Below are 27,328 nucleotides of genomic sequence, written 5' to 3'. Positions count from 1 at the left end.
TCCAACCGCCCAACCGGTTGTGTTTTGCGTCCGTGTGTTTGCTTTTTTCTTCGTTGCTTCTCCTCTCTCTTTTCTTCTCCTTTCCCTTATTTTGCTCTCTTTGGATATGACCTGTGTTTGGTTTTTATGGTATTATATGTTGAAAACCTCCAACAAAACTGAGTTGAAAGAAAAAAAAGAGAAAACATGCAGTCGCGTTAATTTCAGGCAACAAAATGAAGCTTCTTTCGTAATATTTATCATTCCCGTCAAAACTGAATTCGTTGCGTTAGCCCCGAGACATGACCCTCCTCAGCTGGAGAGAAAACGCTCTGCGCGTTCTCAGAAGCACCTTCGTCCTTTATTGCACCACACCTTTTGGAACAATTGGAACAGGTTTCCTGGCCAGGCCTGGGCCTGCTCCATCGCTGCACTTGTGTGAACCCCCAAAGGGACCAGTGGGGCAAGGGGGGGCAGAGAGAGACAGCGGCTGAGATTTTGGTTCCCATGACACTAGGGCAGAGAATGAGTAATCTGACCGTGGGTTGCCTCTCCCGGCTCTGCCTTAAAAAGGCAAAGCATGCTTTTGGGGGATTTAGCCGAAATCCTGGTGGATGGAATATTGGTTGTGGGGCGGGAGCTGTGGGGTGGAGGAAAAACCTTTTCTAACTTTGGTCAAAAGGAAAAAGAGATGGTAAGTCAGGCTCCAAAGATCTCAGAGCTTGCAGGAAGCGCCGAAAAACCTCGACTCTTTCCGTGACATTTCTCCGAGGCTTGTGAAAATATGCGATGTTTGGAAAGAGTCTCGTTTCCCTGCCTTTTCTTTTCTTTTTTAAGCCTGTTAACGGAAAAATCTGAGGGCTCCCTTGGACAAAAACAAAGACACCAACCAGGATTAGTTGGAGCAAAACAGCAGCCTGTAGGCTTGGCCTTTATTGATCTGTTGCAACAGGGTGCTCCCCTCACCCACAGGAGAGAGGAGGGACCCAGAAAAATGGTGTGCAAGACCTTATAAAGACTTTTGAAATTGCCACCCTGTAGGTCAAGACCACCCCAAGAAACATCATGCATACATCACAGGAGGGGTGTAACCTAAGACCACCCCTCAGATACATCACACCTACATCACAGAAAAGGCGATCTAAAACAGAAATTTGAATATTGTTTTTCTCCTGTCGTTGTTTATCTCCTGTCTGGCAGGTTATCTGCTAATGCTTACTTGATTGGATTTCCTGGGGAGCCTGGCCATTCTTTTGTAGTGATAAATGCTTAGTTCCTGGGCCAAGTCACAGGCTCACACCCTATTCAAACACAGACATACCCTTAAGACAGGATTTGTGAAGGAAAAGACAGTGGGGAGGCTTTTCCACTTTGACCTTGCAGAGAAAACATTTGCTCAATTTAGGAATCAAAATGGCTTCAGGTCGGTCTTCCTGTGCTGATCTATGTACGTGCGGTTATGAACATTACCATATATCTAAGACCTCAAAATTCCTATCACAAGCCTAAAAATGAACCAGGCTCTGGGTGGTGGTCTGAATTTTATTTCTTTTCGAGTCTTCAGATCCCAAAGCAGAAGCTGAAACGGGCACAAAACCCCACAATCCTTCCCATTTATTTATTTTCAACAAGCGGGGAGCAGTAGTTGAAAGAGTCTCATATTAGAACTTCTGAAAGAGATTCCATTTTAAAAGAGGAGATTGTAAGTTTCTTTTTTTTCTTTTTCCCCTCCCAAAAAATTATTGTTTTTTGACATCTATAACAAATAAAACATACAAAACAAAACATACACTACAATACTACAAGAAAAATAAAAACAAAACACATATTCTTTCTTATATTCATTTTAAATTCCATTATTACTTGACTTCCTCGAATCCCCCCTAACTGACTCTGGGGTTGCGGCGCTCATCTCGCTTTATTGGCCGAGGGGGCCGGCGTACAGCTTCCGGGTCATGCGGCCGGCAGGACTAAGCCGCTTCTGGTGAAACAGAGCAGCGCACAGAAACGCCTTTTACCTTCCCGCCGGAGTGGTACCTATTTATCTACTTGCACTTGAGGTGCTTTCGAACTGCTAGGTTGGCAGGAGCAGGGACCGAGCAACGGGAGCTCACCCCGTCGCGGGGATTCGAACCGCCAACCTTCTGATCGGCAAGCCCTAGGCTCTGTGCTTTAACCCACAGCGCCACCCTACAACTCTTCAATTCTAGGATCATCAAGGTTGAAGAAAGAGCAAATTGAAAGGAAGTCGTGATTCTAAGGGGAGCCTTGCCGATTCTTCCCTCCTGCCCTTCCCCAATCTCCTGCTACTTCTTTTCCCCTCCCTTTTGGCTTCTGAGCATTTAGCGAACACGTGTTTTCTTTCAAGAGAATAATTACTTTGGAAAAAAAGAGAGAGAAAGAAAGAAAGAAAACTGGCCCCAGCACATTCCTGAGGAATGACTTCACAGAGAAGCAGAAAAAAGATGAGTGTACGAGACAGCAGGGTCTAGTTTTTGCGCCGACCCACCGGCGGGGATTTCGCTCCCCCCTCCTTGTTCTGATCTTAATCCTGAGCAGCTCAAGGGGTCCTGCCTTGGCACAAAAGCCCATCGCGTGAAGCCCCTCGCAAGGTGTGGGGTGATATAGGCGTTCAGGTGACATCCCGGTTCTTGGGACCATTTGCTGCGGCAAACCTGGAGGGGTATGTGTGCAGAACGCAGCCCCTAGTAGCACATTTGGGTCAATCATTGGGATTATGCTGCCGTTTCCAGCGGGAACCTCTCCTGCGCAAGTCTGGCTGGAGACAATGGGAGGATCACGTGGCGTAGAGTTATTTCGAGACATTTCCACATCAAACGCCCAGCTGAAGCTCCTGCGATTTTGATTCTGGTTTTGATTCTCCGCGCCCAGCCGGCTCCCTGTCCTCATGATGTATCCTCTCTCCCGCAACGACCCTTTTGTGCAGGAGACGGGCCTGCATCAGACATTTACGAGTCCTTAATGCCACAAAATCCACGGCGCAGTTCAGCATCAAAAGGAACATGCTTTTACAACGAAAAAATGATATCTTCCTATAAACATAAAAATGTAAGGCTGTCGTCACGCAGCCTCCGCTGCAGGATTAGAGCATAAGAAGGGGCCTGCTGCTTCAGGACAGTGGCCCAACTGGTCCAGCAGCCTGTTCTCCCAGTGGCCAACCAGAGTCCATACTGGGAAGCCCATAAGCAGGATCCGACCACAATAGCCGTCTCCCCTGCTGCAGCTTCCAGAAACTGGGATTCAGAACTGCTGCTGCCTCTAAGAGTCGCATGCTGTAAGCTAGCCCAGATGTTGGAAGGTTCAGGACACAGAACAGAAAGTCCTTCTTCACACGGCGCTGAGTTAATCTCTGGAACTCCCCTCCCACAGGAGGCAGCGATGGCCGACAGTTTAGGTGGCTTTGAAAGGGAAGCATGCAAATTCACAGAATGGCAGATTTGTAGAGTTAGAAGGGACCACAGGGGTCATCTAGTCCAACCCCCTGGGATGCAATAATCTTTCGCCCAGTGTGCAGGAACCTTTCTACATATGTGGTGGGAGTGCAAAGAGATAGTGGGATTCTGGGAAAATAATAATAATAATAATAATAATAATAATAATATAATTTATTATTCGTACCCCGCCCATCTGGCTGGGTTTCCCCAGCCACTCTGGGCGGCTTCCATAGAAACCAAAAATACACTAAAATATCACAGATTAAAAACTTCCCTGAACAGGGCTGCCTTAAGATGTCTTCTGAATGTCAGGTAGTTATTCTTCGCTTTGACATCTGGTGGGAGGGTGTTCCACAGGGCGGGCGCCACTACCGAGAAGGCCCTCTGCCTGGTTCCCTGTAGCTTTGCTTCTCGCAATGAGGGAACCGCCAGAAGGCCCTCGGCGCTGGACCTCAGCGTCCGGGCAGAACAATGTGGGTGGAGATGCTCCTTCAAGGTATACTGGACCGAGGCCATTTAGGGTTTTCAAGGTCAGTACCAACACTTTGAATTGTGCTCGGAAACGTACTGGGAGCCAATGTAGGTCTTTCAAGACCGGTGTTATGTGGTCTCGGCGGCCGCCCCCAGTCACCAGTCTAGCTGCCGCATTCTGGATTAGTTGTAGTTTCCGAGTCACCTTCAAAGGTAGCCACACGTAGAGCACATGGCAGTAGTCCAAGCGGGAGATAACCAGAGCATGCATCACTCTGGCAAGACAGTCTGTGGGCAGGGAGGGTCTCATCCTGCGTACCAGATGGAGCTGGTAGACAGCTGCCCTGGATACAGAATTGACCTGCGCCTCCATGGACAGCTGCAAGTCCAGAATGACTCCCAAAATATCTATAACAAACTGAAAAAGATGTTTAGATTTTCATTTGGAAATAAAAAACAGAATCCTTTCTCCAAGGTATCATGTCAGAGGAAATAAAAAGAACGGTCAGACGAATTTTTATGTATGCAACTACGGCGGCAAAGTTATCGATTGCCAAAAATTGGAAAAGCAGCAGCGTCCCAACTAAAACAGACTGGTGATCTAAAATGATGGCATACTTCCATACTGCCGACCTAACAGGGAGGATAAGAGGAGAAATGGTTCAAAAAGTGAATAAGGAGTGGGCTGTCTTTCAGGAATACATCAAAATTTATGTGGAAAAAGTAGAATTTCTGACCGATATTGAGTGAATTCAGAAAATGATTAGAGTGAAAGGAGAGTAAAGTTAAGATAGAAGAAGAGATTAATGAAATAATAAAATGTGTTTAAGTTAGTTGGAAAAATACAGTAGCGTAACAAGAAGGGTTGGAAGTCAAGACATTTGATGGGTGTCTGTGTGGGGTAGGTGTGTAGGTATGTTAAATGTACAGTATAGGTAGGTATTATATAGAGTAATGTAGGTATGTTTTATGTTATGAAAATAAGGTAGTGTGTTGTGCATGTGTGTTGTGTCAATGTACCGTATATGTATGTGTTTTATATGTTAATAAAAATAAATAAATAATTTTCGCTCACCGTGGAGCTCGAACCCATGATCTGACATGAAGAGTCTCATGCTCTACTGATTGCGCTATCCTTCTGGGCTCTTGGTTTTTACTAGCCACAATGGCTATGCTCTGCCTCAACTGCCAGAGGCCGCGATGCTTCTGAGCACAACTCGCTGCAAGCCGCAGGAGGGGAACTGGCTTTCGCACTCGGGTCACGCTTGCTGGTTTACTGCAGGCATCTGGTTGGCTGCTGTGAGACATCCCTATTTCCTGAGGGGGCATGGATAGTGATTGTTGAGAATCTGAGTCGGAAGCCTAGGAAATAAAGCCACACCAATGCTGTCCAGCGCTGTAAAGACTGCAGAGAGAATAATTGGGTGCACTCTTCCCACCTTGGATCAAATCTACACTTCCAGGTGCCATAAGAAAGCTGCAGAGATAGCGCAGGATAGTGCGCACCCCGGAAATGATCTCTTTCAGCTTCTGCCTTCTGGAAGAAGGTAAAGCTAAAGGGACCCCTGGCCATTAGGTCCAGTCGCGGCCGACTCTGGAGTTGCGGCGCTCATCTCGCTTTACAGGCCGAGGGAGCCAGCATACAGCTTCCATGTGGCCAGCATGACTAAGCCGCTTCTGGCGAACCAGAGCAGCGCACGGAAGCGCCGTTTACCTTCCCACCAGAACAGTACCTATTTATCTACTTGCACTTGGATGTGCTTTTGCGGGGATTCAAACTGCTGACCTTCTGATCGGCAAGTCCTAGGCTCTGTGGTTTAACCCACAGTGCCACCTGCGTCCCCCTGGAAGAAGGTCCAGGGTTATAAAGACCCTAACCCTAACCCTAACCCTGAGAAACAGTTTCTACCCAAATGCGATTTTGGTTTTAAACGCATTGTAAGGAGTCTGTATGGGAGTATATTGTATTTAAAAATGGGGCATCAGAGTTTTTAGGGGCCTAACCAGGCTGGGATAGCTGGGATAGCAGGCTTGTGGGGTTTTGAATGTCTTATGTAGATTTTTCAATTTCGTTGTTCTGTATGGGACAATGACAATAAAGATTATCGTACCAGATGACACAGGAGCATTCTGGGTATTCTGTCCCCCCTGGAAAAACACAGTTTCCAAAGTCCACAAGTTCTTATAGATGGTCCCTTGGTCTGATCTAACAGACTGTTCTTATTTTAGTAGTTGCTCGGGGAGACGGAAGGGGACGTTGTTGGGGGCTAATGTGGGTGAATCATAGAATCATAGAATCATAGAGTTGGAAGAGACCACCAGGGCCATCGAGTCCAACCCCCTGCCAAGCAGGAAACACCATCAGAGCACTCCTGACATATGGTTGTCAAGCCTCTGCTTAAAGACCTCCAAAGAAGGAGACTCCACCACACTCCTTGGCAGCAAATTCCACTGTCGAACAGCTCTTACTGTCAGGAAGTTCTTCCTAATGTTTAGGTGGAATCTTCTTTCTTGTAGTTTGGATCCATTGCTCCGTGTCCGCTTCTCTGGAGCAGCAGAAAACAACCTTTCTCCCTCCTCTATGTGACATCCTTTTATATATTTGAACATGGCTATAAAAGGATGTCACATAGAGGAGGGAGAAAGGTTGTTTTCTGGGTGAATGGCAAGGGAGGCTGGTGAATGGACCAAGCAGGAGCACAGCCTGGTATTTCTATATTTATACATAGATATATCTCCTCCAGCCTCTGCCTGCACATCAAGCGAATAAGCGCTGGCATTATTCAGGCAATCAGAGCATTATTCATGCAATCAGATGTTTTCTGCAGAGGTCTGGTGCTGAGGGCTGGGGCTCCTTCCATTGCCCATTCAGCATTCATAGAAACAGAACTGTAGAGTTGGAAGGGACCCCTGGGGTCATCTAGACCAACCCCCTAAAATGCAGGAATCTCAAGTATCCATGGCAGATGGCCACCCAACTACTGCTTAAAAACCTCTGAGCAAGGAGAGTCTGCAACCTTCCTGAGGGAGTCCATTCCTCTGTCGAACAGCTCTTAGTGTGAGAATGTTCTGATGTTTAGTCAGAACCTCCTTTCTTGTAACTTGAAGCCATGGGTTCGAGTCCTACCCTTCAGAGCAGGAGTAAACAAGCTTGCTCCCTCGTCCATGTTACAGCCCTTCAGATATTAGAAGATGGCTATCATCTCTCCTCTCAATCTCCTATTTTTCCAGCTTTGTTGTTTAGTCGTTTAGTCGTGTCCGACTCTTCGTAACCTCCTGGACCAGAGCACGCCAGGCCCTCCTGTCTTCCACTGCCTCCCGCAGTTTGGTCAGACTCATGCTAGTAGCTTCGAGAACACTGTCCAACCATCTCGTCCTCTGTCATCCCCTTCTCCTTGCACCCTCCATCTTTCCCAACATCAGGGGCTTTTCCAGGGAGTCTTCTCTTCTCCTGAGGTGGCCAAAGTATTGGAGCCTCAGCTTCAGGATCTGTCCTTCCAGTGAGCACTCAGGGCTGATTTCCTTCAGAATGGATCGGTTTGATCTTCTTGCAGTCCATGGGACTCTCCAGAGTCTCCTCCAGCACCAGAATTCAAAAGCATCCATTCTTCGGCGATCAGCCTTCTTTATGGTCCAGCTCTCACTTCCATACATCACTACTGGGAAAACCAGAGCTTGAACTATAAGGACCTTTGTTGGCAAGGTGATGTCTCTGCTTTTTAAGATGCTGTCTAGGTTTGTCATTGCTTTTCTTCCAAGAAGCAGGCGTCTCTTAATTTTGTGGCTGCTGTCACCATCTGCAGTGATCATGGATCCCAAGAAAGTAAAATCTCTCACTGCCTCCATTTCTTCCCCTTCTATTTGCTAGGAGGTGATGGGACCAAGCTAAGTATACCCAATTCCCTCAACCATTCCTCATATGGCTTGGATTGCAGACCCTCGATCATCTTTGTTGCTCTCCTCTGCCCACCTTCCAGCTTCTCAACATCCTTCTTAAATTGTGGTGCCCAGAACTGGACACGGGACTCCAGGTGTGGTCTGACCAGGTCAGAATAGAGTGAGACTATGACTCCACTCTTGAATTCTTCTTACTTTTGTCCTAATTTGCTTGCACAAAGCCTCCCTGGAAAATTAGACTGTGTCAAGTCATCACTGAGTATCTTTTCTGATCTACTTATGGGGCTCATCCTGCTTGTCCGCTGCCTAGAGACCACGGCTTTTGCCTTTCCCCCAGACCACCCGCTCTTTAGCACTACAGCGGAACAAATGTCAATCTGGAGAAAACCCAACTGACGTTTGCTCCAATTTGGCAGCGCAGAGTGGGCTTCCCTGTAGGAAAGCAGAGGAACAACCGGACGTGTTGATGTAGTCCTCTGATATGTGGGGCTCAGCCTCTCCGAGGCCCTGAAGACAACAAAGGAGGGCTTGTTCCTGCCAGTTGGATAGTTGTTCCCAAATGGATCATAAATATCTTGGCAGTGTAGATTTTGCCTTGACCTCAGTCTTTGGTTCTCTGCCTGGGGGGGGGGGGTCTGACGCCTTCCAGGGAATAAAGTTATCCTGAATCCAAGCCTCTTGTTGCTATCTGACAAGACAAAACTACTGTTCTTGGGGGACAAGGCGGGCGGGTGTGGAGGACTTCCTGGTCCTGAATGGGGCAACTGTGCCCCTGAAGTACCAGGTGCACAGCCTGGGAGTCGTTCTGGACTCACAGCTGTCCATGGAGGCGCAGGTCAGTTCTGTGTCCAGGGCAGCTGTTTATCAGCTCCATCTGGTATGCAGGATGAGACCCTCCCTGCCTGTGGACTGTCTGGCCAGAGTGGTACATGCTCTGGTTATCTCCTGCTTGGACTACTGCGATGCACTCTACGTGGGGCTACCTTTGAAGGTGACCCGGAAACTACAACTAATCCAGAACGTGGCAGCTAGACTGGTGACCGGGAGCGGCCGCCGAGACCACATAACACTGGTCCTAAAAGACCTACACTGGCTCCCAGTACGTTTCCGAGCACAATTCAAAGTGTTGGTGCTGACCTTTAAAGCCCTAAATGACCTCGGTCCAGTATATCTGAAGGAGCGTCTCCACCCCCATCGTTCTACCCGGACACTGAGGTCCAGCTCTGAGGGCCTTCTGGTGGTTCCCTCGCTGCAAGAAGCCAAGTTACAGGGAACCAGGCAGAGGGCCTTCTCGGTAGTGGCGCCTGCCCTGTGGAACACCCTCCCATCAGATGTCAAGGAAATAAACAACTATCTGACTTTTAGAAGATATCTGAAGGCAGCCCATTCTGGTAAGTTTTTAATGTGTGACATTTTAATGTATTTTTAATCTTTGTTGGAAGCTGCCCAGAGTGGCTGGGGAAACCCAGCCAGATGGACGGGGTACAAATAATAAATTATTATTATCTTTCCAGTTTCATCAACCCTGCTGTCATTTCTGCCTTGCAGGGGTGTTGTACTGGATGCCCCTTCCAACGCTACAATTCTGTGATTCTTTGAACCCGCCAAGCTATGAATCCTGGTAAGGTAAAGGTAAAGGTAAAGGTAAAGGACCCCTGGACGGTTAAGTCCAGTCAAAGGCGTTGTGGCACTCATCTCGCTTTCAGGACAAGGGAGCTGGCGTTTGTCCACAGACAGCTTTCCAAGTCATGTGGCCAGCAGTACTAAACCGCTTCTGGTGCACAGAGGACCATGACGAGTGCTCCAGCGGGAAGGTAAACGGCGTTTCCATGCGCTGCTCTGGTTCGCCAGAAGCGGCCCAGTCCTGCGGGCCACATGACCCAGAAGCTGTACGCCGGCTCCCTTGGCCAATAAAGCAAGATGAGCGCCGCAACCCCAGAGTCGGTCATGACTAGACCTAATGGTCAGGGGTCCCTTTACCTTTATTAGGATGTATGGGTACAATTTTGAGGAAAGAGCTAAAAATTTGAGAAGATAACATCATCTTGCACTAGATGCCTAAGACGTGGGGTTTGGCAGTCAGCGTAAATCGATTCTCTGTGCTCTTGCAAAAAGCTTGGTATTGATAACGTTGGAATCAATGGATAGATGACAATTCTTGTAAGCCATGGACAAATTTAACGATACAGCAGTACCTCGGTTTTTGAACGTCTTGGAAGTCGAACGTTTTGGTTTTCGAACGCTGAAAACCCGGGAGAAAATGCTTCTGTTTTCGAACGCGCCTTGGAAGTCGAACGGCTTCTGTTAAGTCTCTCTCCCCCCCCCCCCCCAGTTTTCTCTATTGACTTTATGTTCGAAAAGCGAGGTGCCACTGTATTTGGAATGTATTTGTCAAAACCATAGTGACACGTGGCTTAATAGATACTTGAGAAAACATAATATAAGATAAAGAGAAATTTCTTGGAAGTAATAAATAGGCTTAGGGGTAGAATAAGAATATGTTGTTAATAAATATTAAGGATTAGAATATTAATAAAGGAGAAAAGGTTAGTAAATGAAAGAAGTTAAATACTATTTATTAGAAATATGAATTTGGAGAACTGCTAAACAGGTGATGTAATGAAATTCAGTTAGAGGGGATTTGAGGAAGTCAGTTATCAATGTAAGGAAATTAGGAACTGGAAGTAATAATTCTTTTTTATGTCTTTTTCTTTGTTTTTGTGTTTTGTTTTGTAATGTTTTTCTTTTTTCTTGTTTCTTTTTTATGTGATAAATGTGAAAACCAATAAAAAAAATTTGAAAAATAATAATAATATATATATACTTGAGAAAACAGTTTATCCATCTACATATAAACTGTATACTTTTGTATCCTTAATTATATTTTATGGTTATTTTGTTACTGCTGTTTTCCTCTGCTTACCAAAACGTTGTTGTTTTTTTAATGTATTCCCCATTTTTCTATTCTTTCTTTTTCTTCTTTTTTCTTCTTTCCTTTCCTTTACTATAATAAGCTCAGTATATTATACATATTTTTTTAAAGCAACCAGTACTCAGAATCATGGCGCTTCTGACAGTGGGGGCAGAGAACAGTCATCCTGGGTAGGACCCATGGCTGGAAGCGTCTTCTGCTCTAGCCACTATACCCTCCTTCCTCCCCTAAGCTGGCAAAAGGGACTCAGTCGCAAGCCTGTGTTGACTGGCAACAATTGTGCTTGTGGGTCAAAGAGAGAGAGAGGGAGAGAGCCTTCTCCTTTTCCTCTTGTCTTGGAAAAGGTGTTTCGAGCCATGAATCGGGCTTTTGTGCTCCTCTGGAGAGAGGCAGTGCCAGCCGGGAAGCAGTCTGAGAAAGCAAAGGCTGCGATGCCAGGCTCCTAGGACCCATCTGCACAAGGCGTTTAAAGCAGCACTGTGCCACTTTAAATGGCACGATTCTCCCCCCACCAAAAAAAATATCCAGGGAAATAATAATAATAATAATAATAATAATAATAATAATAATAATTTTATTATTTATACCCCGCCCATTTGGCTGGGCTTCCCGAGCCACTCTGGGCAGCTTCCAACAAAATATTAAAATACAGTAATACATCTAAGCTTCTCTAAAGAGGGCTGCCTTCTGATGTCTTCTAAAAGTCTGGTAGTTGTTTTTCTCTTTGACATTTGGTGGGAGGGCGTTCCACAGGGCGGGCGCCACCACCGATAAGGCCCTCTGCCTGGTTCCCTGTAACTTGGCTTCTCGCAGTGAGGGAACTGCCAGAAGACCCTCGGTGCTGGAACTCAGCAGAACGATGGGGGTGGAGATGCTCTCCACAGAACGATGGGGGTGGAGATGTATTATTCTGGAAAATCTTAATAAATATCTTATAAAAAAAAAGAGAGAGAGAGAGTTGCTAGGAGACTCTCTGAGAGATGCACTCGCAGTACAACAGCCCTGTAGGGTAGTCCAGTATGGCAAGGTGCGCCAGTCAACCCGGGTCACACCCCACACACCCAACCCTGATGCAGTGAGTCAGCATCTGGGCTGCCTGCACAAACGCAATGAGAATTGCCACATCGGTATGGCTATGTCAAAATGCGGAAGGAAAATGAGCTTTGTCTACTGAATTGCAGGTGGCAACATCTCCTGGGGGAGGACTAGGGGGCCGGTGCGAGGCAGCCTTGACTGGCATCTTGGGTAAAGAGTTACACGATATTTCAGTTGCACCTGACCGGCAGTTCCCACCTTTGTGTTCATTACCACTCCCTCCCCTAATTCCCTGCCTCTCTTTGCCTCCTACTCATTTTCCGATCCCCTTCATGGATCACTGCCTTGCCGACAAAGGTCCGTATAGTTAAAGCTCTGGTTTTCCCAGTAGTGATGTATGGAAGTGAGAGCTGGACCATAAAGAAGGCTGATTTATGCTTTTGAATTCTGGTGCTGGAGGAGACTCTTGAGAGTCCCATGGACTGCAAGAAGATCCAACCTCTCCATTCTGAAGGAAATCAGCCCTGAGTGCTCACTGGAAGGACAGATCCTGAAGCTGAGGCTCCAAGACTTTGGCCACCTCATGAGAAGAGAAGACTCCCTGGAAAAGACCCTGATGTTGGGAAAGATGGAGGGCACAAGGAGAAGGGGACAACAGAGGACGAGATGGTGGGACAGTGTTCTCGAAGCCACGAACATGAGTTTGACCAAACTGTGGGAGGCAGTGAAAGACAAGAGGGCCTGGTGTGCTCTGGTCCATGACACAACTAAACGACTAAACAACAACACATTTTTCCAAAGGGAGCTGAGAGAGGACTTAGGATGCTACCTGCTGAATGAGGAGCAGGTGCTGGACCAGTGGGTTAAATTCTAGCCGTGTTCACACCGTACATTTAAAGAGTGATCTGGGCTGGATTTAGGTTGATCCATCCTTAAGCTCCTGAAGGTAATAGGGCCCTTTCTATGTCCAGCTGTCCTTTGTCCACAACAAATTGTTGCTGCTTTTTGTGTTGAATATATAGTATTTATGGTAATTTGTGGACCTCATAGGTATCTCAAGCCATTTGCACATGCTTCCATGCAACCAGTCCATGCAGAATGTGGGTACCCTATATATAAAAAGGAGCAAACCAGTGATATTTTAGGGAGCGGGCTAGCAGGCGGGGCCCAGGACTTACGTCACAGGAGCCTACATGTTATGTACTGAGTTGGATAGTATCCAAAAGGCAGCAGTCTGATTGGTCCTAGAACAATAGGATTCAGAATGCAGCAGTCTGATTGGTCCTAGAACAATAGGGTCCAGAGCACAGCAGTCTGATTGGTCCAGCTCCAGGTGGAAGTGAATCCGCAACCTGATTGGCCTACAGGAGAATCCCGGAATTAGCCAATCAGGTGGGGCCCATTGTGTAAATAATGTATATAAAGCAGACATTCTGGGGGAACTCCCGGGAGAAGAACTGGTGGAGGAAGACTGGAAGAAATTTAAGGACTATCTACAAAAACATTGTAAATTGTATGAATGTTAAGAAAGATGTAAGATTAGCAAAAACATGGCTTTCAATAAACTAGGTATAAAGAATAGAAATTTAAATTTAATTGGAAGACGAAAAGATAAATTTTGGATAAGTAACCTTTTATGATTAAGTTTCAATAAGAGTATGTTAAATCCCAAAATTTGAGATATTAATATTGGAAAATTATATTATATGAATTAAACCAAGTTAATAATTTGCTGGTAAAATTTATGAGTTTAGAAAGCAGGAACAAGGGTTGTGAGGAAGTCCAAAGATGAATATGAAATGTGGATATTGGAAAAGATTGTGTTATTATCTATGTATTTTATTGTTAAACTAAAATTTAATAAATATTATAAAAAAAACAAAAACATTCTGGGGGAACTCCCATTCCTCCTCACCACTATGAGCTGAATAAAGACCATGAAATCCACTCTCGACTCTGAGTATATTTCAGGGCCTTAAGGAAGCTGCTGTTTTGCCATCATTCTCTCGGCACAACTGCTCCCACCACTGGACTCTACTGCCCCCACCCTCTTGTCCTGGGTCCTTTTACTCTGTTTTGCCCATGCACTCCAACATTTAGCTGATGAAAACAGGGACGTTCTATTCCATAATCATAATAATAGCAACCATTTTATTACTGGTCCCTCACCCATCTGACTGGCTTGCCCCAGCCACTCTGGGCAGCTTCCAACAGAGATAAAAAGTTAATAAAACATTACATATTTTTTAAAACTTCCCTTGGAAGTCCTGTCTGATGCAACCTGCTTCCCTCCTGGAACGGGGGAGAGATCCCATCTGGTTTCTCCAGAGAGTTGGCATCAGCCAAGTGTCGATGCAAATGGCAATGAGAGACCCCATGCCAACAGCTTGGCATTTGAAACTGAAACGGGGAAAAGAGATGTGTTTTGGGATACCTATGTACCTCGTCTCCTGAGCACAGGCAAGTTCTGGCATGGCCCTGGTTCAGGCATGAAAACACCTTCTTGGGAGGAAGCCGTTCCCTGCATTATGAATGCTGTTTTAAATGCGGAATTTATGATTGTGGTTGTCACTATTAATCGCCCGTCCGTCATCCTAAGATACCAGGGCTTACAATTAAAACACAATGGGCTGGCGGAGGTAAAGGCTATACGGTGGTCCTTTGGGTCTCAAATGCCTTGGGACTCAAACAACTTGGAACCCAAACACTGCAAACCCGGAAGTAAGTGTTCCAGTTTGCAAACTTTTTTCGGAAGCTGAACGTGCTCTGTTTTGAGTGTCGTGCTTCCAATTTGAGTGTTACATGTCCGATTTGAGTGCCACACTTCCGTTTTGAGTGTCTGTATGTTTTTGCTATTTATTTTGCGTTTTTGTTTATGTGGCTCTTTTTTGTTTGTTTTTGTGACTGTGTGGAACCCAGTTCAGCTACTGATTGATTGATTGATTGTGTGACAGCAGTACATTGTTTATTGCTTTCATTTTATGGATTTTATGGATCATTTTATGATTTTATGGATCATTTTATGGACCACCAGCATTAAGTTTGGAATAGTTCGCAAAGATCACCAGTGTTGAAGCAATGATTCTTCAACATCAACTTCGTTGGACTGGTCATGTTGTGCGGATGCCTGATGATTGTCTTCCAAAGCAACTACTCTATTCCGAACTTAAAAATGGAAAGCGTAATGCTGGTGGTCAACAAAAGAGGTTTAAAGACTGTCTCAAGGCAAATCTTTAAAAATGTAGTATAAACACCAACAAAAGGGAAAAACTGGCCTGCGAGCGCTCCAGTTGGAGAACAGCCTGGACCAAAGGTGTCCTGGGCTTTGAAGACACTCGAACTCAGGATGCAAGGGAGAAACGTGCTAAGAGGAAGGCATGCTTGGCAAATCCACACCGTAATCAACTCCCACCCAGAAACCTATGTCCCCACTGTGGAAGGACGTGTGGGTCTAGAACTGGCCTCCACAGTCACCTACGGACTCATTGTTAAAACTGTGTTTATGGAAGAAAATCTTACTTGCCTACGAGGGATTGCCAAAGAAGAAGAAGCTGGACTGAGGGGGGGGGGGCATTGGTCTGATCCAGCAGGCATTTCTTGTGTTTATTTTATTGAACTATTTTTCTTACATTCTGGGGGTATATAAATGTTGTGGCTGCTGTTGATTTCGTTCCTATACTGCTTTATATTTTAAAGAAAAATACCTCGAAGCAGTTCACGGCCTCCATTAATACATCAAAGAAAGCACTCAAAAATTAAAAAAAATTGCAGAGGAAGATCGAATATGAAATGCGCATTCGAAACAACATAATTAACAGGAAAATGAGATTTAAATTAAATAATAAATGAAATAAAAATAAATAAATAAATAAAAAGTAGAAACTAATGGGAAGGCAGTGTTGAGTCATCTTGGTGGCAAATGTTGCAGAGTTGAATCATTCAGTGCGCTCAAGCATCATTTGAGAAGTTTGGTTCAGCTTTTGAACAAAAGCCTATCTGCACTTTCCCAGAAACAATACACGAACCACATTTTGCAATGTTGAATCTCCAGCGCAAAACATAGGTGCAAAATGCACTTCCTTGTATGCAGGCTCACGTTCAAAGGGTGGGGGGGGGCGCTGAGAAAAAAATGCCTGACTTGGTTCCATTTATTTCAATGGGTCTACTCTGAGTAAAAGCGAACGGACTATAATCCACAGGATGGGCTGCAGAAACTGCATACGAAAATGTGTCTGTTGGGGGGGGGGGGGAAATCCACGCTAAAAAATGCCGGTGGGTTTTGTTTTTTTTTGCAAGGCTCAAAACAAAATTTCAAGCTGATGTGGAAATGAATTTAAGGCTGGGAAAATTGGAAACGAAATTGACATAATTTAGTCCAACGTCCCCACTGGTGTGCGCGGCCTATCGGAAACCTAAAAATAGACCTTTGGAATGTATTTGCAGATTTATATGCGTAATGGTAAGTTCCTCGCATCTGAGGAATGTTTTCGGTTTGTTTGAGCTCAACGTCTCCTCCCCACTTTCCCATATTGCAGGGAAGTCTTTCTCAGCCTTGAGTCTCCAGATGTTTTGGGACTACAACTCCCATCATCCCTGACCACTGGTCCTGCTAGCTGTGGATGATGGGAGTTGTAGTCCAACAACATCTGGAGACCTGAGGCTGAGAAATAAAGTGTGTTTCACTCTTCAGCAGCAGCTACCAGTTCTCAGTCATCCATAGGAATGTCTTCGCAGCTTCCAGAGTCTGTAGTCTAGTCACTGTTTATTTTCCAAGCAAAAGGGTGCAGGGAGCCTTTTCTGACTCAGGGACATTGGCCTTGAATGCCAAGCATGTGGGGTAAGCTCTGGCATTTTCTCAACAAGGAAGGTGTCTTGGGTTTGTGTTTTGGGGAACGTGCACTTTGTGGCTGCTCAGAGAATAATAATAATAATAATAATAATAATAATAATAATAATAATAATTTATTATTTGTACCCCGCCCATCTGGCTGGGTCTCCCCAGCCACTCTGGGCGGCTTCCTTAGAAACCAAAAATACACTAAAATATCACAGATTAAAAACTTCCCTGAACAGGGCTGCCTTCAGATGTCTTCTGAATGTCAGGTAGTTATTTATCGCTTTGACATCTGATGGGAGGGCGTTCCACAGGGCAGGCGCCACTACCAAGAAGGCCCTCTGCCTGGTTCCCTGTAGCTTTGCTTCTTGCAATGAGGGAACCGGCAGAAGGCCCTCGGCGCTGGACCTCAGCGTCCGGGCAGAACGATGGGGGTGGAGACGCTCCTTCAGGTATACTGGGCCGAGGCTGTTTAGGGCTTTAAAGGTCAACACCAGCACTTTGAATTGTGATTGGAAACGTACTGGGAGCCAATGTAGGTCTTTCAAGACCAGTGTTATGTGGTCTCGGCGGCCGCCCCCAGTCACCAGTCTAGCTGCCGCATTCTGGATTAGTTGTAGTTTCCGAGTCACCTTCAAAGGTAGCCCCACGTAGAGCGCATTGCAGTAGTCCAAGCCATGTCCCTTCACAAGTCGCAAGGCTCAGCTGCGACACCAGAATAATTGTGGTGGGAAACCTCTGTGCAAGTTCTAGCCAGATTTACAGCACCACCAGCAAACTTTTTTATTATTATTATTATTATTATTATTATTAAAAAATACTTTGTACATGCTCAGAGAAACTCTCATGTTTCTTCACAATTTCCAGGTGGCACAGGGAAAACAATCTTGGCAACAGTGGTGAACACCCTCCGAGCCAATTCCAGCCAAGCTTACAGTACCACCAGCCAACGAAATAAATTTTAAAAATGTCCAGTAGCACCATAGAGACCAACTAAGTTTGTTCGGGGTATAAGCTTTTGTGTGTGTGCACACTTCTTCAGATACCTGATATTTATTTCGACTGCGTCAGACCAACACTGCTACCTACCTAACACCAGCCAACGAGTTTTAAATGCACTTTGTGCATGCTCAGAAAAACTCACGTTGCACTTCTTCCAAAACACTGGGGCTCAGCTGCAGCACCAGAAAATTAAGTATGGGTGGCATAGCAGGGGGAAAGCCTCTGTGCCAATTCCAGCCAAGCTGACAGTTCTGCCAGCCAATGAGTTTTAAATGCACTTTGTGCATGCTCAGAAAAACTCTCGCCGCGCTTCTTCCAAAGCTGCGGCACCAGAAAATTACTGATGGGTGAGAAGCCTCTGTGCCAATTCTAGCCAAGCTGTCAGTTCCACCGGCCAACGAGTTTTAAATGCACTTTGTGCATGCTCAGAAAAACTCGCCGCGCCTCTTCCAAAGCTACGGCACCAGAAAATTACTTGTGGGTGAGAAGCCTCTGTGCCAATTCCAGCCAAACTGATAGTTCCACCGGCCAACGAATTTAAAATGTACTTTGTGCATGCTCAGAAAAACTATCGCCGATTGTAGCTAAACGTACAGCACCACACCACCAGCAAACATTGCTATTATTATTTTGGTAAGGAATTACGCGCCGGGGGGATGCATCGCGCGTTTGGATGTTCAAGGTTCAGCTTCCACGTGTTAGAACAAAAAAAAAAACTCGACCAGGGACCTTTTTTGGGTCTTTGTCTTTGACCAGGAAAACGTAGCAGCTTTGCCAGTCTGGAGAGCGAGGAGTTAAAAGCCCGCCCTCCCGCATCTGTCTGCGCACAGGAAACTCTCCAGGAGAAGTGAGTGTGAGAGAATTTCTTGCTCGGCTTTTTCTTCCCTCCTCCTCTCCCCTCGCCACCCCCCCTCCGTGCAACATTCCCCCCCTTCTCCCTTCATTTGCTTGTTCTCCTCTCCCCCCACCTCCTTCCCTCCACCCCCTCTCCCCTCCCCCTTCCTTTCTCCCGCCCCCCCACCTTCCTCTCCCATCTCCCAGTTTCTCCAGCTGGGATCTGTTGCGCGCCTGGTCTCCAAAAAAAAGGAGGAGAGGTGGCTATATTTGTCTCTCTCCAGAAATCTCCCAAACCCCAAGAAATCTGCAAGAAAAGGAGGGGTGGGGATCCTGGAAGAGGAGGCTTGGGGGGTGGTCTGGCTTAGCCCCCAACCCCCTCTCCCCACAAGCTCTAGGGGCGGGGGAGAAAGAAAGCGAGAGAAAGCGAGAAAGACCTCTCCGAGTGTGTGCAGTCAAAGGAAGGCGTTTTTATTATTATTATTATTATTTCTACAAGCTGGATCTGAGAACCAGAAGCGTTTCCCTTCCTTCCCACGCCCGGCGGGGCTCGGCCAGTATCCCCAGCATGGCAGCGGCAGCGGTGATGGTTTGGACTGGGAACTGAGAACCGGGAGACGCGAAGACTGCAGCTCCGGCACAATCTGGCAGGGTGAGTCGCGCGTCGATGCGCTTTGGAAACAGCGGTTCCCCAAAAATGTCCGGGGTGTGTTTGTGTGTGGGGGGGATCTATAATGCATGCATGGATGTCTTACTCGGAAGTAAGCCCCCCTGAGTTTCCTGGGGAGCTTGCTCCCATTGGCTCTGCTGGAAGGTTTGGGTTTTTTGATCCTGGCAGAGCGGCCAAGGGGTTTTTCAAGAGCATGTCCAGAGTGCTTTTTGCTCACAGGCGCACTTAGTAATAGCCAGTGGGGCTTAGTGTGGATTAAAAAACACTTCCAGGCCAAAGATTGTGTACCTTCCAGGTAGATTTAAGCTGGACCTCTTAATCTCTCCCCCAGAATTTCTTTTTGTTAAAAAAAAACAAAACTCAAAAATCTCCAACACAAAAAGCTAGCTCTTTTGTGCTGGGAGTTTTTGCGGTTTCATATGGTTAAACAGAGGCTTGCTTTCAGGTGTGGTTGAGAAAGGCAGGGTGGTGCAGTGGTTAGAGCAGGACCTAGGAGACGAGGGTTCAAATCCCTCGCTTGGCCCTGGAACTCCCTGCCTCTCATCCAACCTCGCAGGATTGTTGTGGGGTGGGGATAACGCCGCCGCCTCAAGCTCCTTGGAAGGGTATAAATGCAGCAACTCAATAAATAAACAAGGGCTCTCTGCACATGCTCTATGAGGCACGCAGCTGGTTAGCCGTCACGTGGTCTTGGGCCTGGTTTCCTCCATCTGCGGCCGTGGGGTGCGGTGGGGCACAGGCGTCCCGGGAAGAATGCAAGGCAGGATTGTAAAACACGCTGGGCGTAAATGTGATGAATAACTGGCCTGCCTTTGAACTGAGGGACACTGCCTCGCAGGAACGGCGCCTCCTCCCCGGCACACAGGCTTCTGTGGGGCAGGCCTCTTTAATCCCCAGCATGGCCTTTTAAAGTTCTGGTGCCAGGAATCCTCCCCTTCGCTGCGCCGCGAAGTCACGCTCTCCTCTCCTCTCATAAACTTTGGTCACGCATTTCTGGGGGCCTGGCTCTCATCAGCCCGCCGCTGGCGTTAAGAGGAGTAGGGCGCTCTGCGCATGTTCAGAGGCACCCTTGCCGTTTCCCCAGAGCGGAGCTTTGGTACCGAAAAGCAAGTTGTGGGGGTTTAAGGACCCCAAAGGAAGAGGTTTTGGAGGGCAGGCTTGCTTTTTTTTTTTTTGTTTTTTTTGCTGCTCCGGAAGGGAGGGCCTGAGGCTGTGGGTTCAAATTTCGAGATTCCGGTTAAACTTTAGGAACGACTTTTTGAGGGCAGGGGCTGCTGGCACTCGGACGTACGTCCTCGGAAGGTGGTGGAATCTTTTTCTCTGGTGGTTTTTAAACAGAGGTTTTTATGGTCGTCAGGGATTCTTTAGCTGAGATTCCTGCCTTGCAGCGGGTTAGACTAGATGACCGCTGGAGGGTCCCTCCCAACCTTACAGTTCTGTGTTTCTCACCTGATTCCAGTTGCTGTTCTTTTGCAAGAACCGCTGCTGCCGTCGCCACTCTTTGGGTTGGGTCGCCTTCTGCTTCAATGACTCCTGTGCTCCACCCCGATGCTGAAACTGAGCATCTTTCCCACAAGGAAACTCAGTTGAACTAATTGAAGCTCGTTAGTTTCAAGTAAGGGCTGGGCAGTGGAACTGTCCAGCTGGTGTCTCCATCAACAGTGGTGGAGAAAGGCTTATTTTTGGGCTCAAAATGCCCAGTTGCAGGGTGGGTCTCTGATGCACGTTTTATGCTTGTCTCTACGGAACCAAAGGGATGCGGGTGGCGCAGTGGTCTAAACCACAGAGCCTAGGACTTGCCGATCAGAACGTCGGCGGTTCGAATCCCCACGACGGGGTGAGCTCCCGTTGCTCAGTCCCAGCTCCTGCCGACCTAGCAGTTCGAAAGCACGAAGTGCAAGTAGATAAATAGGTACCACTCTGGCGGGAAGGTAAACGGCGTTTCCGTGCGCTGCTCTGGTTCGCCGGAGCGGCTTAGTCATGCTGGCCACATGACCCAGAAGCTTTATGCCAGCTCCCTTGGCCAATAAAGTGAGATGAGCGCCGCAACCCCAGAGTCGGCTACGACTGGACCTAAAGCTCAGGGGTCCCTTCACCTTTACCTACAGAACCAAAGCACCAATCTTTCACACTCCACACCCTGGGAGCATTAATGCAGAGTAAAAGAGCGCCATTTTGTCTTGGGTACCAGTTGGGAACAGAAGAACCTGCGTCAGAATGAGTCAGATCATTCGTTGGTCCATTCTAGCGCCATACAGGCAGCACTGACTGGCAGCCACGGTTCTCCAGGCTTTCAGGCAGGTAGTCTCTCCCAGCCTCTCTTTGGAGATTGTGGGGTTTTATGGGACTCCTAGGGGTCATCTAGTCCCACCCCCTGCAATGCAGAAGTCACAGCTGTTGAGAATAGAACCTGGGACCGTCTGCATGCGAAGCAGACGCTCTTTGGCGCTCCGACCCTTTCTGGAAGCTGCTTTGTACTGAGTCAGGCCCTTGGCCCATCCAGCTGTGCATTACCTGCACAGACTGGCAGCAGCTCTCTAGGGTTTCCAGCAGGAGTTTTTCCAGGATTTGAACTCAGGACCTTCTTCATGGAAGGTGCCGGCTCTACCATCAAGCTACCACCCTTCACCAGCTGCGGATTTTGCTGGGTCACACGGCTCTCCGTTTCCCATAGGGCAGTTACTTTGGAGTAAACCGCTGTTTACTTCAAAAGGGGGGGGAGGGTTAGTGCAAAGTGATGCCCTTCACACGCCCCACCTTCTCTGGTTGACTCTCCTCCCTTGGAGGTCTTTAAACAGAGCCTAGATGGCCGTCCCTGGGGGATTCTTCAGCTGTGATTCCTGCATTGCCACGGGGTTGGAATGGATGACCTTTGGGGGTCCCTTATAATTCTGCAATCCTATGAGAATCAGGGTTAAAGAAAGACCAAACCAAAAGGAACAAGTGTGATCTCTCTCGATCTCTTGATCTCTCTCTCTCTCACACACACACACACATGTCAACCAGGCTTCGCCAACCGGGCCTCTTCCAGATGTTTGGGACTACAACTCCCATCAGCCCTGATTGTGGCTGATGGGAGTTGTAGTCCAAAATATTTGCAGGGTGCCTGCCAGCTTGGCAAAGCCCGGTGTGCCAAACCACCAAGCGGCGCATCAGCAACCCGTCTCACATTTTGAACTTTGTGCATGGGCAGAGTTTAGGTGCGCAATGCGCAATTTGTTTTTTTGAGGGGTTGGTGTTGTTCTTGGGCTTCCTACAGGAAGTGGGAGGCTTGGCTCAGCTCACCCTCCAGGAATCCTTCCTAGGAAAGTCCCTGTGGATCCGTGAGGCTTGCTGGGCCCTTGTTGTGTTTTTAACAGTGTGGGCGAGCGAGTGTTGGAGTTGCGAGATCTAGCACCCTAAAAAGCGTGTCTGGGGTCCGTTCTGCGGCCAAAGGCAGAGAGCAGGGAGGTCTTCAGCTTGGAACAGTTGCGGGAGTGGGGAAAAGAAAGGGGGGAATATCTCTTCCAGGAGTTGGGCGTGGAATGCAATGCTCGGTTTTTCAATGGAGGCAGAAAGGGAGTCATGTGTCGGTTTTTGTGTAGCGGGTGTGTGGGATATGGAGGAGCAAATTGCGATCGGGGGGCTGGCCAGCGGTCAGGCGCTCTTTCTGGCAGAACGGGATAGGGGTCCTGCGTTGGAAAAGCGATTGAATTTTATAGGATTGGGTTTGGAGGGGCAGATTTGGACATGAAAGAGGAGAGAAAGACATTTCTGGAGCCAAGGAAGGGGGAGTGCAGTGCAGAGAGAAAATGGGTTGTAAAAGGTGTGCAAAGCCTCTGGAGGTTTTTTTTTGGGGGGGGCAGCTTTAGGTGCTGGGAATGGGATGTGGGTGGCGCTGTGGGTTAAACCACAGAGCCTAGGATTTGCCGATCAGAAGGTCGGCGGTTTGAATCCCCGTTACGGGGTGAGCTCCCGTTGCTCGGTCCCTGCTCCTGCCAACCTAGCAGCTCGAAAGCACATCAAAGTGCAAGTAGATAAATAGGTACCACTCTGGCGGGAAAGTAAACGGCATTTCCGTGCGCTGCTCTGGTTCGCCAGAAGCGGCTTAGTCATGCTGGCCACATGAACTGGAAGCTGTACGCCGGCTCTCTTGTCCAATAAAGCGAGATGAGCGCTGCAACCCCAGAGTCGGCCACGACTGGACCTAATGGTCAGGGGTCCCTTTATTTTTACCTTAGGTGCTGGGAAGGCATAGCAAGGAGCTGAAAGGATCGAGAGCCAGTGTGTTGCAACAGCTAGAGCGCTGGGCTTGGAATTCAAATTCCCCCACTCATCCAGCTGCAGTTACTTCGTGTTTTGTGCACGTGCGGGAGAAAACGCACTCTGCACGTGCACAAAACGGACTCTGCGATTGTGGCCCGGTTTAGCTTCTGCTCTGGACTTTCTTGACAATACAGTGGTACCTCGGGTTAAGTACTTAATTCGTTCCGGAGGTCTGTACTTAACCTGAAACTGTTCTTAACCTGAAGCACCACTTTAGCTAATGGGGCCTCCTGCTGCCGCCGTCGCGCAATTTCTGTTCTCATCCTGAAGCAAAGTTCTTAACCTGGAGCACTATTTCTGGGTTAGCAGAGTCTGTATCCTGAAGCGTATGTAACCCGAGGTACCACTGTATTATCATTTGCATGTGTATCCCACCTTTTCCTCCCAAGGACTGTGGCTCTCGCCCTCCTCATTTATTCCCAAAACAACCGCGTGAGGTAGGTAGGTTGGTGGGGCTGAGAGGCAGCAACTGGAGATTCGAACCCAGGTCCCAGTCCTCATATCAACGCCACAACAACCTTGCAAGGCGGGTTAGGCTAAGGGGCAACCTCCAGCCAAGGTCATACCAAGCGAACTTCATAGCTGGGCAGGCAGGATTTGAACCCTGACCTATCCCAGGTCCTAGTCTGATACTCTAACTACTACACCACACTGCCTCTCTGTATGGATGCGGTTGGCCTAAGACAAGACTTGGCTCCTTGAAGCTTGCCTTGCCCTGAGGGTTTTCTGTGTGTTCCAAAAAGGGACAGGTTCATCTCGGGTCAATCTGCCTCCGCTACGACTGGACTCGGAAGGAAATGGAATTTCTTGGGTTTCTCCGCAAAGCCTTTCCTTTCGTTTCAGCAATGGTGGCATGAACTATATATGTCGCTCTCTGCTCCCTGCTTCCCCAGAAAATTCAGCGCAGCCGCGGAGAGGGCTGGCAGAGGAGATGGCAGTGGGGCACAGCCGCCGCTGTTATTTTGGAGATTGGATGAGGGGGAGAAGGTGGTTTGGGAACAGCCGCCGGTCCGTGGCAAACAAAAATTAAAAGGTGACGAGAAGGCACGCAGAATGAGTGAGTTAAAACAGCAAAGACCAAGTTAACACTATCAGCGTTGCCAGATTATCAAGGATCTTTCCAGATTTGCCCGCCATGTCTTGAAACCGATGTCATGAAGGAATGCCAAATAGTCCCTGTCGAAATCACAAGTTATACATACTTTTCTCCATTATAAGTGAGTGGTACCCAAGTGTTCAGTGTAAGATCTGTGGCTGTTTTCCATTGAGTTCTTATGCATGCTGCCCAAGATCCGATCCTTTTGTCGAGGTTACCACATCGGTGTCTTAAAAATAAAATAAAATTCAACCACATTAATTTTGGGAAACAAGCAATAGCTTCTTTAGTAATGTTTCCGATTTTGGGTGTTGGCAGCACTGAATGGGTCTGGCTCAGGCAGAGTCATACGTTCCTAAACATAAGGATTCAGTAGCCAGGATAGGACCCAGAGCTGGCATCTGAGCAGGGCTCCAGGTGGGTGCTCATCGTCAGATTGCAAACCCTTAGGCATGGAAATCTTCTGCAGCATTTAAAAAAAAAGGTAAAGGACCCCTGACAGTTAAGTCCAGTCGTGAACGACTCTGGCGTTGCAGCGCTCATCTCGCTTTATTGGCCAAGGGAACTGGCACACAGCTTCCGGGTCATGTGGCCAGCATGACTTAGCCGCTTCTGGCGAACCAGAGCAGCGCACGGAAATGCCGTTTACCTTCCCACCGGAGCGATACCTACTTATCTACTTGCACTTTGACATGCTTTCGAACTGCTAGGTTGGAAGGAGCAGGGACCGAGCAACGGGAACTCACCCCGTCGTGGGGATTCGAACCGCCAACCTTCTGATCGGCAAGTCCTAGGCTCTGTGGTTTAACCCACGGCGCCACCTGAGTCCCTCTGGGCGGCTTAAAGGTAAAGGTAAAGGGACCCCTGACCATTAGGTCCAGTCGTGGCCGACTCTGGGGTTGCGGCGCTCATCTCACTTTACTGGCCTAGGGAGTCGGCGTACAGCTTCCGGGTCATGTGGCCCACAGGACTGGGCCGCTTCTGGCGAACCAGAGCAGCGCACGGAAACGCCGTTTACCTTCCCGCCGGAGTGGTACCTATTTATCTACTTGCACTTTGACATGCTTTCGAAGTGCTAGGTTGGAAGGAGCAGGGACTGAGCAACAGGAGCTCTTTACCTTTAGTCGGGGTCGTTTTAGCTTTACCTATATATAGGGTGCCTACATTCTGCATGGACTGGTTGCAAGGCAAATGGTTTTAGATACATATTAGGTCCATAAATTACCATGTAGCATCTATTCAACACAAAAAACAGTGACCATTTGTTGTTGGCAAAGGATAGCTGGACATATAAAGGGCCCCATTACCTTCAGTAGCTTGTTGTTGTTGTTTAGTCATTTAGTCGTGTCCGCCTCTTCGTGACCCCCTGGACCAGAACACGCCAGGCCCTCCTGTCTTCCACTGCCTCCCGCAGTTTGGTCAAACTCAAGCTGGTAGCTTCGAGTCTTCTCTTCTCATGAGGTGGCCAAAGTCTTGGAGCCTCAGCTTCAGGATCTGTCCTTCCAGTGAGCACTCAGGGCTGGTTTCCTTCAGAATGGAGAGGTTAGATCTTCTTGCAGTCCATGGGACTCTCAAGAGTCTCCTCCAGCACCAGAATTCAAAAACATCAATTCTTCGGCGATCAGCCTTCAGTAGCTTAGGGTCTCATCAAACCTGAATCCGGCCCCGCCAGGTGTATGTGTCTTGGACCTCCAATACAGTGCGATTTCACCCCCTTCCTTGGAGTGTCTCTTTCCAACTCCCTTTATAGTTTGGGACCCCGATGCCGGTGTAGGGAGAGAGCAGGGAAAAGGCAGAATACAGTGGTACCTCAGGTTATAGACGCTTCCGGTTACAGACTCCGCTAACCCAGAAATAGTACCACGGGTTCAGAGCTTTGCTTCAGGATGAGAGCAGAAATCGCGTGGCCCCATTAGCTAAAGTGGTGCTTCAGGTTAAGAACAGTTTCAGGTTAAGAAGGGACCTCCGGAACGAATTAAGTACCGTATTTTTCGCTCTATAAGACGCACCAGACCACAAGACGCACCTAGTTTTTGGAGGAGGAAAACAAGAAAAAAGATATTCTGAATCTCAGAAGCCAGAACAGCAAGAGGGATCGCTGCACAGTGAAAGCAGCGATCCGTCCCTCTTGCTGTTCTGGCTTCTGGGATAGCTGCGCAGCCTGCATTCACTCCATAAGACGCACACACATCTCCCCATACTTTTTAGGAGGGAAAAAGTGAGTCTTATTGAGCAAAAAATACGGTACTTAACCCGAGGTACCACTGTAATGGGAACAGCCAGCCAAGGGCATTGCAGAATCAAAGGCGTCTCCAGATGATGGGAGTCGACCGTTCCCCCCCCCCCTCCAGGAATGCCCTATCTGTTTGGTCATGGGCCCTTGGCACCCTGGGGGGGTGGAAAGGAGACTTGACGTCACCCCTCCTGTCTGCGGAAGGAGCCTTCGCCCTCCCCAGCGCTCCTGTTTAGAGAACCTAAGCCACAGAAATGTTCGCTGCTGTGATGCCGGGAGGCCAAACAGAGGAATGGAAGAGGGAAGATCTGAAGTGGTGGAAAAGTTTTATGGGGGCCGAGTCAAAGGGGAAGCCACTCACCCAAGCTCTGCCCCCTTTGTCCAGCCTCGTCCACCAGAATACTTCCTATGGCACAGTAGCTGTCGGTTTCTCTGGTCTGGAAATAAAATAATAATAATAATAATAATAATAATAATAATAATATAATATTATTTATTCCCCCCCCCCTATCTGGTTGGGCTGCCCCAGCTACTTTGGGCAGCTTCCAACAAATCATTAAAATACCGTAATACAACAAACCTTAA

General features: G+C 47.8%; 1 protein-coding gene and 1 long non-coding RNA gene across 3 annotated transcripts in view; one reads left to right on the top strand and one right to left on the bottom strand.

The window, feature by feature from the left end:
* LOC307221390 overlaps window positions 1-27,328 on the bottom strand; it is a 119,816-nt gene that overhangs the window by 65,976 nt on the left and 26,512 nt on the right. The window contains exon 2 of the long non-coding RNA XR_013841358.1: window positions 12,963-13,096. This is a non-coding gene — a long non-coding RNA (uncharacterized lncRNA). The remainder of the gene's footprint in view (window positions 1-12,962; window positions 13,097-27,328) is intronic.
* The window catches only part of PLEKHG2 (pleckstrin homology and RhoGEF domain containing G2), an 82,950-nt gene continuing 74,250 nt past the window's right edge, over window positions 18,629-27,328 (top strand). For both annotated transcript variants that reach the window (XM_079985266.1, XM_079985265.1), the window contains exon 1: window positions 18,629-19,091. The gene's annotated coding sequence lies outside the window, so the exon portion shown is untranslated. The remainder of the gene's footprint in view (window positions 19,092-27,328) is intronic.

The sequence above is a fragment of the Podarcis cretensis genome (assembly GCF_951804945.1).
Source record: "Podarcis cretensis genome assembly, chromosome: 8".
Taxonomy (NCBI): domain Eukaryota; kingdom Metazoa; phylum Chordata; class Lepidosauria; order Squamata; family Lacertidae; genus Podarcis; species Podarcis cretensis.
The sequence above is the reverse complement of the archived record's forward strand: the minus strand, read 5'-3'. Positions and strand labels throughout refer to the sequence as shown.